The 14,057-nt window shown below is 53.0% G+C and overlaps 1 protein-coding gene across 2 annotated transcripts in view; it reads right to left on the reverse strand.

Annotated features, from left to right (window-relative positions):
- LRBA (LPS responsive beige-like anchor protein) overlaps positions 1-14,057 on the reverse strand; it is a 2,244,423-nt gene that overhangs the window by 972,742 nt on the left and 1,257,624 nt on the right. The gene's annotated exons all lie outside the window — the stretch shown is intronic.

Below are 14,057 nucleotides of genomic sequence, written 5' to 3' on the forward strand. Positions count from 1 at the left end.
ATGACATATCTACCCTCGCTATCAGTTACCACGCGCGATAACTTAAATGGTACACGATTATGTATGCAAATAGCAACCCGTCTCGAGTATCTGCTGTAGTGGGAAAAGAAGCGATGGGGGCCCCAATTTTTGGCAACCTGGGAGGCGGCGTCAGGCGACAAGTGAGTGTAGTTGAAAACCTGTCTACACTTCCGAGCGTTATTCAATCCTCTGACATTCCACAACATTAGTGAAAGGCTAGAGGGGCCGCTTTGAAAGCCTAACCTGGCCATGAGTACAGTGACAAGGAGGAGGACATACGATAGAAGCAGCTCAACACACAATGGGCAATGTCGACAATGATGCAACACATTCGAAAAAAACAAATCCAAACAAAACCCCAGTCCCACCCCCCACCCAACCTCTCACAGATCCTGAAGAGGAAAACCCAACCCAACAAAGCGGTATAGCAAAGTGCCATGCAGTGACAACTAACAAGAGGGACAGGATGTACCGCTAAAAGTGAAACAAAAAACCCCAAATGACACAAGGCAACCGCCATTAGGGGTGGCAACGCCACGACGGCCGGGCAGACCAATCCAAGTAGATACACAACATGCCTGACCAAAGATATGTAAACGGAGTAGGAGCGGCCGTGGCAGGAGGGAAGCAGTAAAGGCGAAAAGCAAAGTGTCAGCCATGGCCGGAGCCAGAAAACAGGTCCACACTGTACTGAGAGTCTTCCTGAGCTGGAGAAGGCGTTCTGGAGGTGACAGATGTCTGTGAGTCTCTTGATTTATAAGTGCAGCAAAATTCTTGGCCCTCAGAAGGGGTATCGAAAATACGTGGCCTACCAGCGATGTCCACTTTGAGGTGCGCGGGGTAGAGCATCCCGTACTTGAGGCCTAAATTTCGGAGTGTGGCTTTCACCCCCGTGTATTTTCGGCGGGCCTCCTGAACCATGAGAGTGAAGTCTGGATAGAGGGACAAGGAGTCACCCTGCCATCGTATCTCCCCTTTCTCACGAGCTGCTCGAAGCGCCGCATCTCGGTCCCTGAAGTTCAAAATCCGGGCTATGATGGGGCGTGGCTGGAGACCCGGTTTTGGCCGGGGGCCCAGAGATCTGTGGGCCCTCTCCACCACAAATCCGGGAGTGAACTGATCTCTGCCAAACAGTTCAACCAACAATTTTTCAACGAACACGTCCATTCTGCCAGTGTGGGTAGTTTCAGCCACGCCCAAAATACGGACGTTATTTTGTCGTCCGCGCGCCTCCAAATCCTCGTTTTTTTATGGCCACTTCTTTCAGGATTTTTTCCACACGTTCTAGTCTTTTCCGGTCCTTCGCATTCGTGTCCTCAAGGTCAGAAACCCTGGCCTCGACCACATCCAGCCGGCGATCATGCGCTTGTACCTTGGAGCCCATGTCCGCTAACTTCTGCTCCAAAGTGTCGAATCTGGTGTTCAATGATTTGAAACCAGCCCTCATTTTGGACATCATGGTGGTGACCAGCGGGGGGGCGTGGCTTAGCAAGCAATGGCGAAAGACGTTCCCGGGTAGAGCTCCTGCCTGAGCTCCCCTACCCCGGGTCACTTCTCCGACCTAGGCTATCCTGTTTGGCCTGAAGCTGCTGGCGGATCTGCCCGCAATCCTCGACCACACACAGGCAGAATTTTGGGAGGATCGGTCGCGGAGCTCCGCACCGAGGCCAGCGGCGCTGACCCAGCCGGCCTGCCTGTGATACCGCTGGGGGCGCGAGTACGCGAGGCCGCGGCTTCTTGCGGCAGACTGGGCCTCGCGCTGCGGCCTGCTGGAGACGACCCGCTTGCTGCAGGAAGCGGCTGGCGCAGGGGGCATCGACTCTAGAATCGCCGCGACCGATGCCCGCACATTCCAGACCCCGGAGAGCTTAGGAGAGAGACGACGGGCCGGAGACGGCCGGAGCCTGTTGCGGACTGCGTCTGGAGGAGACGGATCAGCGGGGGTGCGGAGGTGCGGGAGCAAGCGCCAGACTCCAGACACGGCCCGAGTTGAGGCGCGAGAGTGGCGCGGCGGCGCCGAGAAACGTGCGGAGCCTTTCTCCTTCGCCCACTCCCTGGCTCCACGCTGCCTCCCGCCGTCGTCACTGGCTGGGGACCCTGGAGCCTGCGGGATCTCGAGGCACCACGGTGAGTCATTGAACTGGGGAAGCCCCCCCCCCCCCAAGGAGGGAGCTGTACGCCAAGGGCCACGGGGACACTGACGAGACACGGCCACCCATGGCAGCCGTCTGAGCCTCTGCGCGCCAGCAGCAACACTGCCCTGGAGGGCGCCCTAGCAGCGGGGACGGAACTGGTGGGACTCGGGCTGCACGGGGAACAGCGAGAGATATCCACTCCCCGGACCTGCGCTGGCGCCCCGACCTGCTGCGGCTGGCGACCCGCTGCACCGCGGGCCCACAGCGCCTGACTATCACACGCATTGCGGGACTGCCACGTGGAGGCTGGGGGCACAAGAGAGACCTCGAGGCCTGGCGGAGCACATTCACCTCATGTTCTGGAGACGCTACTCTCTCACTAACGAGCAGGACTGACGCTGCAGCGGACGCTTCCCGACTGCAGGCCACGCAGGACCAATGCGGGGAGTCACCTGGATATCTGAGTGGGGAGCTCCCCCCCCCGCCCCCTGAATTTCCTCGGAGCACGCCCTGGTCCTACAATACACCGTGCCCAAACATGGGACGGCAGCACTGACGGCCCGGAGCTATAGAAGGCGCCCTGAACACCTGCACTACCTGACGCATTACGGTAGTGGCCCAGCGGCTCATCTGCTCATCTGCTCCCCTGTGCTCACTTAAACGGACACGAGCCTTGCTCCTGGCGCTACCTGGGCACACCACCTGCCTCATGTCTGGAGGGGTGATGACACGCACCGGAACGGGGAGTGCATCGGTGAAGGGGAAAACGACGAAGACATCATCCAAGATGGATGCCGACCACGTGGCGTTGAAACTGGATTCAGTCTTAGCAGCTATGGAAAGAATGGAAGAGTCCCTCCAACAGACGCGCACCTCCTTGGAAACTAGAATAGACAGTGTGGCAATAGACCTGACTCACCTCAGGGCCGTTCAAAACAAATAGAAGGTTCCCCTGTTATTCATGGCAGGGAGGGGGATCGTGACAGCAGAAAAAGTTTAGCGTCCCTGTCTATTAAAGTAGCAGATTGGAAATGGCTGATTTAATATTTGTGGACGTGGTCTAGCTTCAGGGGGATAATTCTCTATACCATCATACAAAGAACTAAAATACACACTAGGCAAAGTGAACCGCTGAATCACAACTTAAAATTAAAAGCACAATTGAATATAACAGTCAAACGATTTTTGTCATATTAAAAATGATCATAGAAATTTATTATTTACCTCCCAATTGGGTTACAATCTAAAATGTTATCACAAATTAAATTTAAAAAACCACCTAACGTGGTAATACAATGAAATGTCACAAACAAGTCAAAGGTTGAAAAACAGTCGACGCAGCGTTTCGGTGCTTTTTTTCTCTTGACACCTTCTTCAGGACCTTAAAACATTTGACTCCATTATCTCTGTGTTTTAAAATTGATGCGTTTCAAATGGTTTCCACAAGTACTACGAGCTGCTCAGGTATTTCATTTATCCTTGAGCTCTCATTATAGAGATACGATCTTCTGAGTGCACGGAGGAGCCACCGTCGGTGAGAAAAGAAACTTCTTATAGTCTTTAGACCTGTTATAAATTTGGCCGAGTCTTTAGTGAACAATATTCATGATAGTTTATATGCTTCTTGAACTTTATCCAATTGTTCTCCTTGTGAGCGGAAGATGAGATCTTGTGTTCAGATTACGGCCTCCCTGCTCCTCCGTGCTATCTTCTTCATGGGGATTCGAAGAGCCGACCATAAGAAACTGCAGGAACGCACCACAAAGCTGGAAGGCACAGTGGCATCGCTGGAACCGACGGTGACCCAGTCTGACAAGCACATACAAGATCTCCTTAACCGGGTGGAATTCTTGGAAGACCGTGCAGAGGATGCTGAAGGGCGGGCACGAAGAAACAACATCCGCTTGGTGGGCATCCCGGAAAAATGGGAGGGGATGGACCCTACGCAGAGAGTGGAGGACTGGCTGCGTGACCTGCTGCCGGAAGGCACGCTGTCGCCCCACTTCGTGGTAGAACGTGCCCACCGAGTGCCCACGAAACCCCTCTCTGCTGGCTCGAACCCCAGGCCTATCATCCTATGAGTCCTAAACTACAGGGACCGTGATGCGATCTTGCGGGAAGCCAGGAAGCTGGGCGAGATCCGAATTGACAACGCCACGGTAATGTTCTTTCCGGATTATACGGTGCAAGTACAAAGACAGAGACACTCTTTTTTGGAGGTGAAGAGAAGACTGCGACAAGCCGGACTTCAATACTCCCTGCTTTTCCCTGCCAAGCTACGGGTGGTGGCGAAGGATAGGACACACTTCTTCGTGAATCCTGACAAAGTTGAGGCCTGGCTTGATGAGAACATGCCTGACGTACCTAGACGAGCGCAAGGGACTGCTACCATGGAGCGCCCACGTGGGGCTCGGAGGCGCCGCCGACGTAGACGTCGAGCTCCCGTGCCTTCCGGGGCTCGAGGATCACCGGCTCATTCCCCATCTGCACGCGAGATGATGCAAGGACAACAAGACGCTCTCCGCAGGGTGGCGGAAATCAGCAGCTCTCCGGCTCCATCCCCTGCCCCGGACGTCAGCCCGGCGCCCCTCCAGAGCGATGATTAAGCGATCTATGGTTTACCGGATTCCCAACGCACCGACGAACTACCAGACGTCACTCCACAAACTGTCGACCTATTTGGCTGAGCTGACCCGAGCGGTTTCCTACCTTTGTGCACCGGAGCGACCATGCCTGCACGAGTGCTCCATGGACCCCCCTTCACAGGCAACGGTCTGCACGACTGCGCACTGCTGGACCCCGGTCACCTTGGGACCCCGAACTTCAGCCAGGTACTGTGACCACCACACACACATGACCCGACCATGCACTGCCGTGTAAGGGTTACCTTCTCTGTAGTTCTGTACGCGCCAGCCGGCGCCACCCAGGCCATCCGGGGAAGGGGATCTCCTCCTGGAGGCCTAGCCCCCACCACTTGACACTTGAGCGTACTGCCGGCTTCGCCCTGAGAGACAAGGCCCGGGCATCTGCCAGACAGCAACGGCCTCTCTACCCTACCCGGGAGGGATGCCGCACTCCCATTGAACTACACTGCAATTGATATTGTTATACCATAAGCCACACGATAACCCCTAGAACTGTATAGTTTACGAGCTCAATTGAGAGTTTGGACGGCGACATGTTGTGCAGCCGACCTTTTGGCATTTCAGGTTATGTTGCCATGTTGAGGCTTTATGTTCCCCCCCCTTTTCCCTACCCTTCTACGCCACTGGAGATTGTCACACTCAGTCCTACGACCTTGGGACGGGGCGGTGCGGGGGGCGGGACTTTGGGCTCGGCGGGGGGCGCTGCTTGGGGATCTAGAGTGTGGGGGGGCTGGAGGAGCTTACACATATGAACGCTATGTCTGAGATACGGATATGCACTTGGAACATCAGGAGAATGCACACACCAGCTAGGCGTTACCAAATCTACTCCTACCTTAAGCGACAAGATAGGCATCGCACTACTTCAGGAAACACATTTGAATAAGACAGAGGTCCTAGCACTACACCGCAAATGGCGCGGACAACTTTACGCTACATCCTATTCCTCATACGCCCGCGGCGCACTGATATGGGTCCGCCCTGAGACCCCCTGGAAAGTTACAGACACCGCAATAGACCAGGAGGGCAGGTTTGTTGCAATACAAGGCAGGCTGGATGGACAGCAGATAGCGCTGGCATTATTGTATGCCCCAAACACTGATCAGGGAGACTTCCTGGCGCGCCTCTTCACGACGATGGCGACCTGGCATGTGGCCCCATGGCTACCGGGGGGAGATTACAACTGCACACTAGATATAGCAATGGACCGCTCATCCCCGCCCCCCGTAGGCGCTCCGACGCGAGGTGCCACGAAGGCACTGCTGGAATGGGCCGAACGGTGGGATCTCCACGATGTTTGGAGATCGCGCAACCCTGGGACGCGGGTCTACTCCTATTACTCTGGCGCCCACGAATTGCATGTCCGCCTGGACAGATTTATGGCGTCTACTGCACTCCTACCCCTAGTGACCGACACATTATACATGGGCCGCACGCACTCAGACCATAACCCACACTTTTTATCTCTGGCTTGGGACCACCCGCGCCCCCCCATTCCCACCTGGCGACTACAACCAGCGCTCCTACTTGATGCGGCTTTCCGAGAATCCCTCCTTACACGCACTTCCCAGTACTTTGAGGACAACACGGGTACGGCCTCCTCCCCGCAGGTGGAGTGGGACGCCTTCAAGGTAGTGGTCCGGGGACATTGCCTGAGGACACAGGGCCAAATGCGGCAACACCTAGAAAGGGAGCTGATCAGGATAGAATCTGACCTACTCGACAGGGAGGGGGAGGCCATCGACGTCGGTGCTGATTCGCTGCAGGGGGCGCGCGCAGAACATGCGAGCCTACTGGAGCGGCTCCGAGACATTAACTATGCAGCGCACTCGGCGAGGACACATCACCTGAGTGACAGACCTAGCAAGTTACTGGCCTGGCTGATTGCACAGGAAACCCGCTCGACCCCAGTGGTGGCAATACACGCGGAAGGGAGGGGCCTACTGTACTCACAGCGCCAGATTCATGACGCATTCACCAACCATTATGATGCACTATACCGCTCCCGGCTGCTGCACCCACGCTCGGCCATTGCTGACTACCTCTCCCCTCTGCCCATGCCGCACCTGACTACCACACAACAGGACGAACTAGGAGCCTCGCTCGAACCTGATGAGATCCGCGAAGCGATCTTTAACCTGTCTAACGGCAAATCCCCCGGCCCAGATGGGCTTCCAGCCGAATTTTACAAGGCAGGCGCGGATATACTCATCCCGGAACTTCTGAAAATGTACGCCGCAGCAGCGGAGGATGCACTCTTACCCGCAACGCTGAATGAAGCAACCCTGATCTCCATCCCAAAGCCTGACAGGGACAGCACCCGGATGGGCTCTTACCGCCCCCTGGCACTGTTAAACACGGACTATAAGATACTGGCCTCCACACTAGCCCGGAGACTGGCCCCCTATGTGCCCCGCCTGGTGCACCAGGACCAGAACGGTTTTGTTCCGACACGCCACACCTCCCACAACATCCGCCGCCTTTTCCGAATACAGGAATACGCTGCCCAGCAGTGGCCCAGAGCAGGATGCCTGATATTAGACCTAGAGAAGGCTTTTGACTCGGTTGAGTGGCCATACCTGGGAGCGGTCATGGAAAAGTACCAACTGGGAGGAGGCTATGAAGCCATGGTGGGCCTGCTGTATGACAAACCGACAGTCCGAGTCCGCACAGGCGCGCTGCTCTCGGACACTGTCCGGGTGCGGAGAGGTACCAGACAGGGCTGCCCCCTGTCGCCTCTATTGTTCTCCTTGGCCATGGAACCCCTGGCCACAATCCTCAGGACCCAGGGGCCTGAATGGGGGATTCCGCTAGTGGATGGCCTGCACACAGTGTCGCTATACGCAGACGACCTGCTGCTGTATGTCAGAGACATAACCGACATCCCTGCCTCCCTGGCCGACGTCTTCCGAACCTTCGAGGAGATGTCTGGATTACGAGTTAACTGGTCCAAATCGGGGGCTTTTTCTTTTAGCCCAAACACACCCGAGTGCGACGTGCGCCCTGGCGGAGGTAGATTGCAGTGGCACTCCACTACGTTCCGCTACCTGGGGATACGAATATATCGGAATTCAACAGACGTCCTCGAGGGGAATCTCCTGCGGGCCATCGCCTCGGTCCGGGCACAGGTCAAATTCTGGAATACCCTACCTCTAAACGTCCCGAGCCGGATAGCACTTACTAAAATGATAGTGCTGCCTAGACTGCTGTACTATTTAGCCAATATACCCACATACGTACCAAATAGAATATTTCGTGACCTGGAGATTCTGTTGCGTAACCTCATCTGGAACACGGGCCGGCCCCGGGTGGCGCTGACCAAGCTCTACATGCCAACTGAGCAGGGGGGCCTGGCGGTTCCCAACATGGAGCTGTACTACCTCTCGGCACAGATGCAGTGGGTGACGGGGTGGCTCAGCGGCAAACATTTCGAGGATACTGCCTCGGACACTGCTGCCTTGACGCAAACACAAATCTGCACGCTGTTCCACCCGATAACCCGGACTCCCTGCCCCTCACAACTGCACCTGGCGGTGGCGCGTAGATGCTTCCAGCGTTGTTTGCGACTCACTCGGGGGACAACGCCATATGCCCCGGCACTACCCATTCTAGGTACTCCAGGGCCAATGGCTGCACTGACTGTGACTCGATTGGCTAGCTGGGCGCAGGCAGGGGTGGACACTCTGGGAGACCTATACACTGACGGAACGCTACTCACCTTTGCGGACCTGGCCGCTAGCACGGAACTCCCAGCTGGCTAGTTCCTACTGCATGCGTCTCTCTTACGCACACTCACAGTGTCCTGGGGCGACATGACCGACGAACTGCCGATGCACAGCTTCATGCAGTATCTACATGTTATGGGGAATGGCTCGCACGTCATTCATTGGCTAGCGCAGGCCCTACAGATGCACTCGCAGCCATCTACATCGCCTCTACGGGACAAATGGGCGATAGATAGGGGACAGGCCCGGACTGATAAAGAATGGGCGATGATCTTAGCCGGGCCGACATACATCCCACGCAACCCCCGCTTCAAAATAATCCAATTCTACATCCTACACCGAGCTTATCTTACACCCGACAAGATAAATAGATACTTCGCAACCACTGATGCCGCTTGTCCGCGCTGCTCTCTGACTGGAGCTGACCTCCTACACATGCTGTGGCATTGTCCTGACATACACATATACTGGGATGAGGTCGTAACGCTACTCACACGCAGCACTGGCGAGCAGGTACCGCACATGTGGGAGGCATGCATCTTGGGGCTGTATAAGCGCACGAAACTTAAAGTGCGGACGCGTTTTTGGGACATGGGGCTTATAACAGCCAAGCGCTTGCTTACCAAGCATTGGAAAGCTGCGACCCCCCCCCCATGTTCGGCATTGGCGCGCCTCCTTTACCAACTGGGCACGAGCGGAAGGCACGGTGCTCCTCCGCGAGGAAACGGCGGGACTCTGTAAGTTCCCTATTGCTCAGCTCTGGGAAGGCCTCCTTAGGACGTTTCAACACACCTGCCAGGAACGAGGGATTACTTGAGATGCACGCGCACCATCGCCTTTGCAATATCACTTATCACCGGGAGCAGACGCGGCCCTGTTCCCCACTCTCTCACCTCTTTGGCCCTCACGATCTACACTACCAGATACAGGCGCTCACAATTCTCAGCTCTACACCAGGCGCCCACGCAGCGCTGCACGCCAGCCACTGCCTTTGCCCCGACCGGCCTGCGTCGATTGCAGTTACTGACAGGGAGATGACTCCGCCCCCCCCTCCTCCCCCTTCCACCAGGAGAGCGGTCGACTCGTCTGCGGGCGGCACCGACGCCTTACAAAACACTGTCTTGCACTCTGACTACACCCCGAGGGCAGCGCCCGCCAGCTCCAGCTCGGGAACGACGACCCCCCCCCTCATCCCTCACTCCCTGCGACGAGATGCCCTGCCCCGCAACCACTGCCACATATGAGGTCCCGTGACGATCACCCCCCCCCCCCACCCCTTCTTTACTTACCTGACCCCCCAGGTTTTTCCCCGCCAATATATAGGCATAGGGAATAGTTTGTTCGCTGGTCGTGTTCCCTGACCAGACTCGTTTCTTCATTCACACGAGGACACTTGATGCAACATGACACTATCAGGCAGCGATACCTTATTGATCTCGAGCTATACATAATTTGCAGAGACACGATGACACTTACGCACTGCGGGGGATACGGTCTTACACACAACCTCGCCCATGTTAGCAAAGGACCCGCTGCGCAGTATATTAGATACCGCTATCTCCTTTGCGACCTCCCAACACCACCACTGGGAAAACACGCAGGCACCATACTACTGGATATTTGAGACTTGCCTGAAACGGCTGCAGACTAACCCTGCCGCACATAACCGCCTGCTATTATGCCTCAGTGAGCTATGCCACGACACACCTTGCCATTACACAGCCAGCATTACGGTCACGGGACTGGTAACACATCTATTGACGATCCCCCCCCCCGCTATTGGTTAACCACAGCTGACTCTTGGGCTCTTTGCGGGGACTTGGGAGATTGCTATCATGGCACTAATGCTGGGTGGAAACTGCAAAGCTAATCTCTGCACCGTAAAACAAAAACACAAGATCTACTGCTAAAATAGCTACATGACAGATGACCACAAATGCACCTTCATGAGATTCGCCGCCGAACCCCCGGGTTGTCGGCTAAATGGCTGTGTCATCTAGTTACAGGTTTACCTGATTGTATTCTGCTCGGCTGGCCCCTGAGAGCCGTCAAATGTAACATGTGTGATATTAACCATCTGTACAATAAAGGTCTTCAAAAAACAAAAAAACAAAAAAATGGTGGGGGGCACGTACACTGGCAGCCCTCGCTAACGCCTCACGGTCTGTGTGTAAATCAAGAGTGGACCCAGAGGCCAAGAACGCGACGGGCCTATGACAGGCCTTTGTCTGCAAATGGTAGGCCAGGCTGCTGCATAGTTATTTAAAATCCCTCTGTGCAGGTCGTGTAGAAACTCGGCCAGCAGGCAGGCACCGGGAGAAATCCCCGGAGGAAGGCGGGGCCGCCCAGCCCCCTTCGCAGTCCCAGCTCCCTAGACGCCCCCCCCCCCCCAACGCCGAGTCCACCCGCGGACCAGGAACCAGATCCCGCCACCCCCCAGCCCAAGCCGGGGATAGCCACCCCCCGAGGCCCCGGCTCCAGCCTACGCTTCGGGCTCGAAGGCCGTCGCGCGCCCGGAGCCCCGACACCACCGCGGGCAGCCCCCCCCCCCGCGGGACCGGAGGAAGCAAGACCCAGCCCCCAGCGCCGCAGGCGAGCCGAGGGCAAGAGGCAGCGTGCCCCCGAAGCAGAACTCACCAGCGGGCCGGGCGCAGTCAGAGAGGGCGCTGATGGGGTGGCGCACCGTCTCCTCCGCCTAGCGGTCCTCACGGGGCACCTCCGGACCTCGGACCAACGTCGGATGGAGGCAGATCGCCTCCGCTGCAGGATGAATGTGCTGGCCGTTGTCAGGTCAGATAGAATCCGGCAGGATGGAGAAGATCAGCCGCCCGGACGGCGGAGCTTCAGGCAGAAGCGGCCATCTTGGTCGCCTCCGTGGCCACGCCCCCCCCCCCCAGTGAGGTACCGTTTTTATCGGGAGACTTAGGGTAATTCAGATTGTAAATCAACTGTTATTACCTATTGAGTTTCCATGCATTTCTCCCTTCCCAATGAAAGACATTCTGTAAAAAAATCTTTTTGAAAAATGACCAATAATTCAAATGCTAGTATGAGTATTCCCAATTTTGAAAATGTACAAAATGTATACTGTTTCTAAACTCTATAATTTGTAACCAATTCAGAAATACATAGGTGTCTTTCATACCGATTTTTCCATGTATACATTTTCCAAGAATAAGTGCTCTATACCCAGTAAATAATAAAATACCATTGAAAGTTGCTGCTCAGTTTTTGGCTCTGGGTTCGTCGTGTTCTTGGTGAAACTAGAGGTCCTATATATCCCCACAACCAGGAAGGTCACACGGATGTAACGGTATATTGCTTTCAAAGAGCTGTCAAAATTACAAGAAAATATAGGTGAAAACGTTGAGACAAAAGGCTGTCTTTTTTCAACTAATTTTCAATTATTCCAATATTTAAATGTTAGTTTCTATAAAGAAATCTTCATGGATTTAGGCAAATGACCCCTTTCTGAATTCAGAATTTTGTCTGCTTTTCGAAAATGTATAGCTTTCCAGGATCCATTATTGCTTTTAAACTCATTTCTACCATTAACTGGAAGGAGGTTGAAAGCTCTAAAAATAGCAAAAATAGGTTATGTCCCAGAAAAATGCCAAAACTGTGTGAAAAATGTTAGTTCTCTGACAAAAGACTGTCATTCACTAAAAGCTGAGAAAATGGAGATTTCAGCCCCACAAACCCTTTTTTGATAACATTTGCAGGGAAAAACCCAGAGGCTTTCATTTGCAGCCCGTTTTTCCCATTTTTCTGAAACAAATTCAAATTTCACTGTATTTTGCTTAATTTCTGGGACCCCTCCAAGGGAATCCACAAACCCTGGGCACCTTTAGAATCCACATGATGTTGGTAGAAAAGGACGCAAATTTGGCGTGGATACCTTATGTGGTCAAAAAGTTACAGGGGCCTAAGCGCGCACTACCCCAAATCGCCAAAAAAAGGCTTAGCACAGGAGGGGAAAAGGCCTAGCAGCAAAGGGGTTAATTTAGTTTGTTTCTCTGCTACAACGTGTGCACACCGCGCCTCCAGCAGATCTAGGACTTGGAGCCTCCCACAGAGGGGCTCCAGCGATGCTGTGTATCCTCCTGCTGGCATTGCCATACCAACTATGACAAACTTGTGGAAGAGAGACATGATTATGAAGAAGTTTCATGGGCCGGGACATCCAATTTAGTGCCGGTGATCAGCCATCTTGCTGGTCACGCTCCCCGCGTTCACAAAGTTCAGAATGGTAAGCAATACCTCCAGTCTTGCATCCTGCAAAAAGAGCTGTCATGTTGTGTGGACTGTCAAGCCGAGGAGGACACTGACATATATAGAACTCCATTCTGGGATTACACAAATGAGTTCCAGAGAACTCCACTGTAGGACAGATAAATCCAACACATGAATTCATTGTGAGTTCCACAAAAGGGGAGCTCTCCCTTTGCTGCATTAGAAACAAGGTATTTTTTTCTAAAACTCAAAGGTATTATTTTTGTACCTTAGAAAAATAAAAAAAGTAAAGAATTAATTTGATATGTACAACATTTGCAGAGGAAATATATTTGGCAAACAACAAAAAACAAAGAAAAATGTCTCTTGGAAACGTCTAAGCTTGCCCAATAAAAGGAGGTGTTCTGCTTAAAATTTAACAATTCATTTTTTTTTTTAAAAAGCTTCTCGCCAAAGTGAATCTTATTGTTAGAGGAACTTAAACATATAAAACACATAAAGCTAAAGTAAAAAATATAGAAATTATTGTTTCACTGAAAAGAATGTGAGTTTCTGGTTAACACTTCATCTTATTCCACTGCGTATAAAGGTGTATCCATTTGGGACCGTTATTGCTTTTAGATCACTTGGCTATCGACCACTGTCCGCGCGTTCATTCATTGTGAAGGTTGGTGTCACTGCTGGTGCTAAAGCTGTTGACATATTGTAGGAGGTTTCCAACTGAAATGACCCTCTTAAGCAGGGTGCAAGAGGTTAAGATGATCAGCCGAGGACAGAACGAAAAGATTCATTAAAGATTGAAACTCTGCTCAAGAACGAGGTGATTGTTGGAATGATAAAAGGCCTTGTGCTGTAATGCAGAATGCCATTACAAAAATCATTTTTTGATGGTTAACAACTGGTGCACTGGAACAGTTTCTAAACAATAACTGGTTTTAAACATGGAACATCTAAAATCAACAGACAGCTCTTAATAGAAGGAACCTAAGTCCAAAAGAATGATTAAAATGAACTGAATGGTCATTCCTAAAACAAACCATAACAATTCTGCTTATTCATATAGCCACTAACGTAAAAAACAAAAAAGGTACGTATTTCTTTATTACTGAAACTTCGAAACTACTGTTTAAGTATAGTAAATAGACAGAAAATACACTTTAATTATGCCTCACCTGAAAATAAATGTCATTAAGAGCAACACTTTCTTCCCCTTTGCTTTGAACCAGGTTCTCTAGTCATTCTGAACCAAACAAAGGCTTAAAACTTCAAGATGGCGTTCTACATTATGCCACAGTTCA

The sequence above is a fragment of the Lissotriton helveticus genome, chromosome 2_1, assembly GCF_964261635.1.
Source record: "Lissotriton helveticus chromosome 2_1, aLisHel1.1, whole genome shotgun sequence".
NCBI lineage: Eukaryota > Metazoa > Chordata > Amphibia > Caudata > Salamandridae > Lissotriton > Lissotriton helveticus.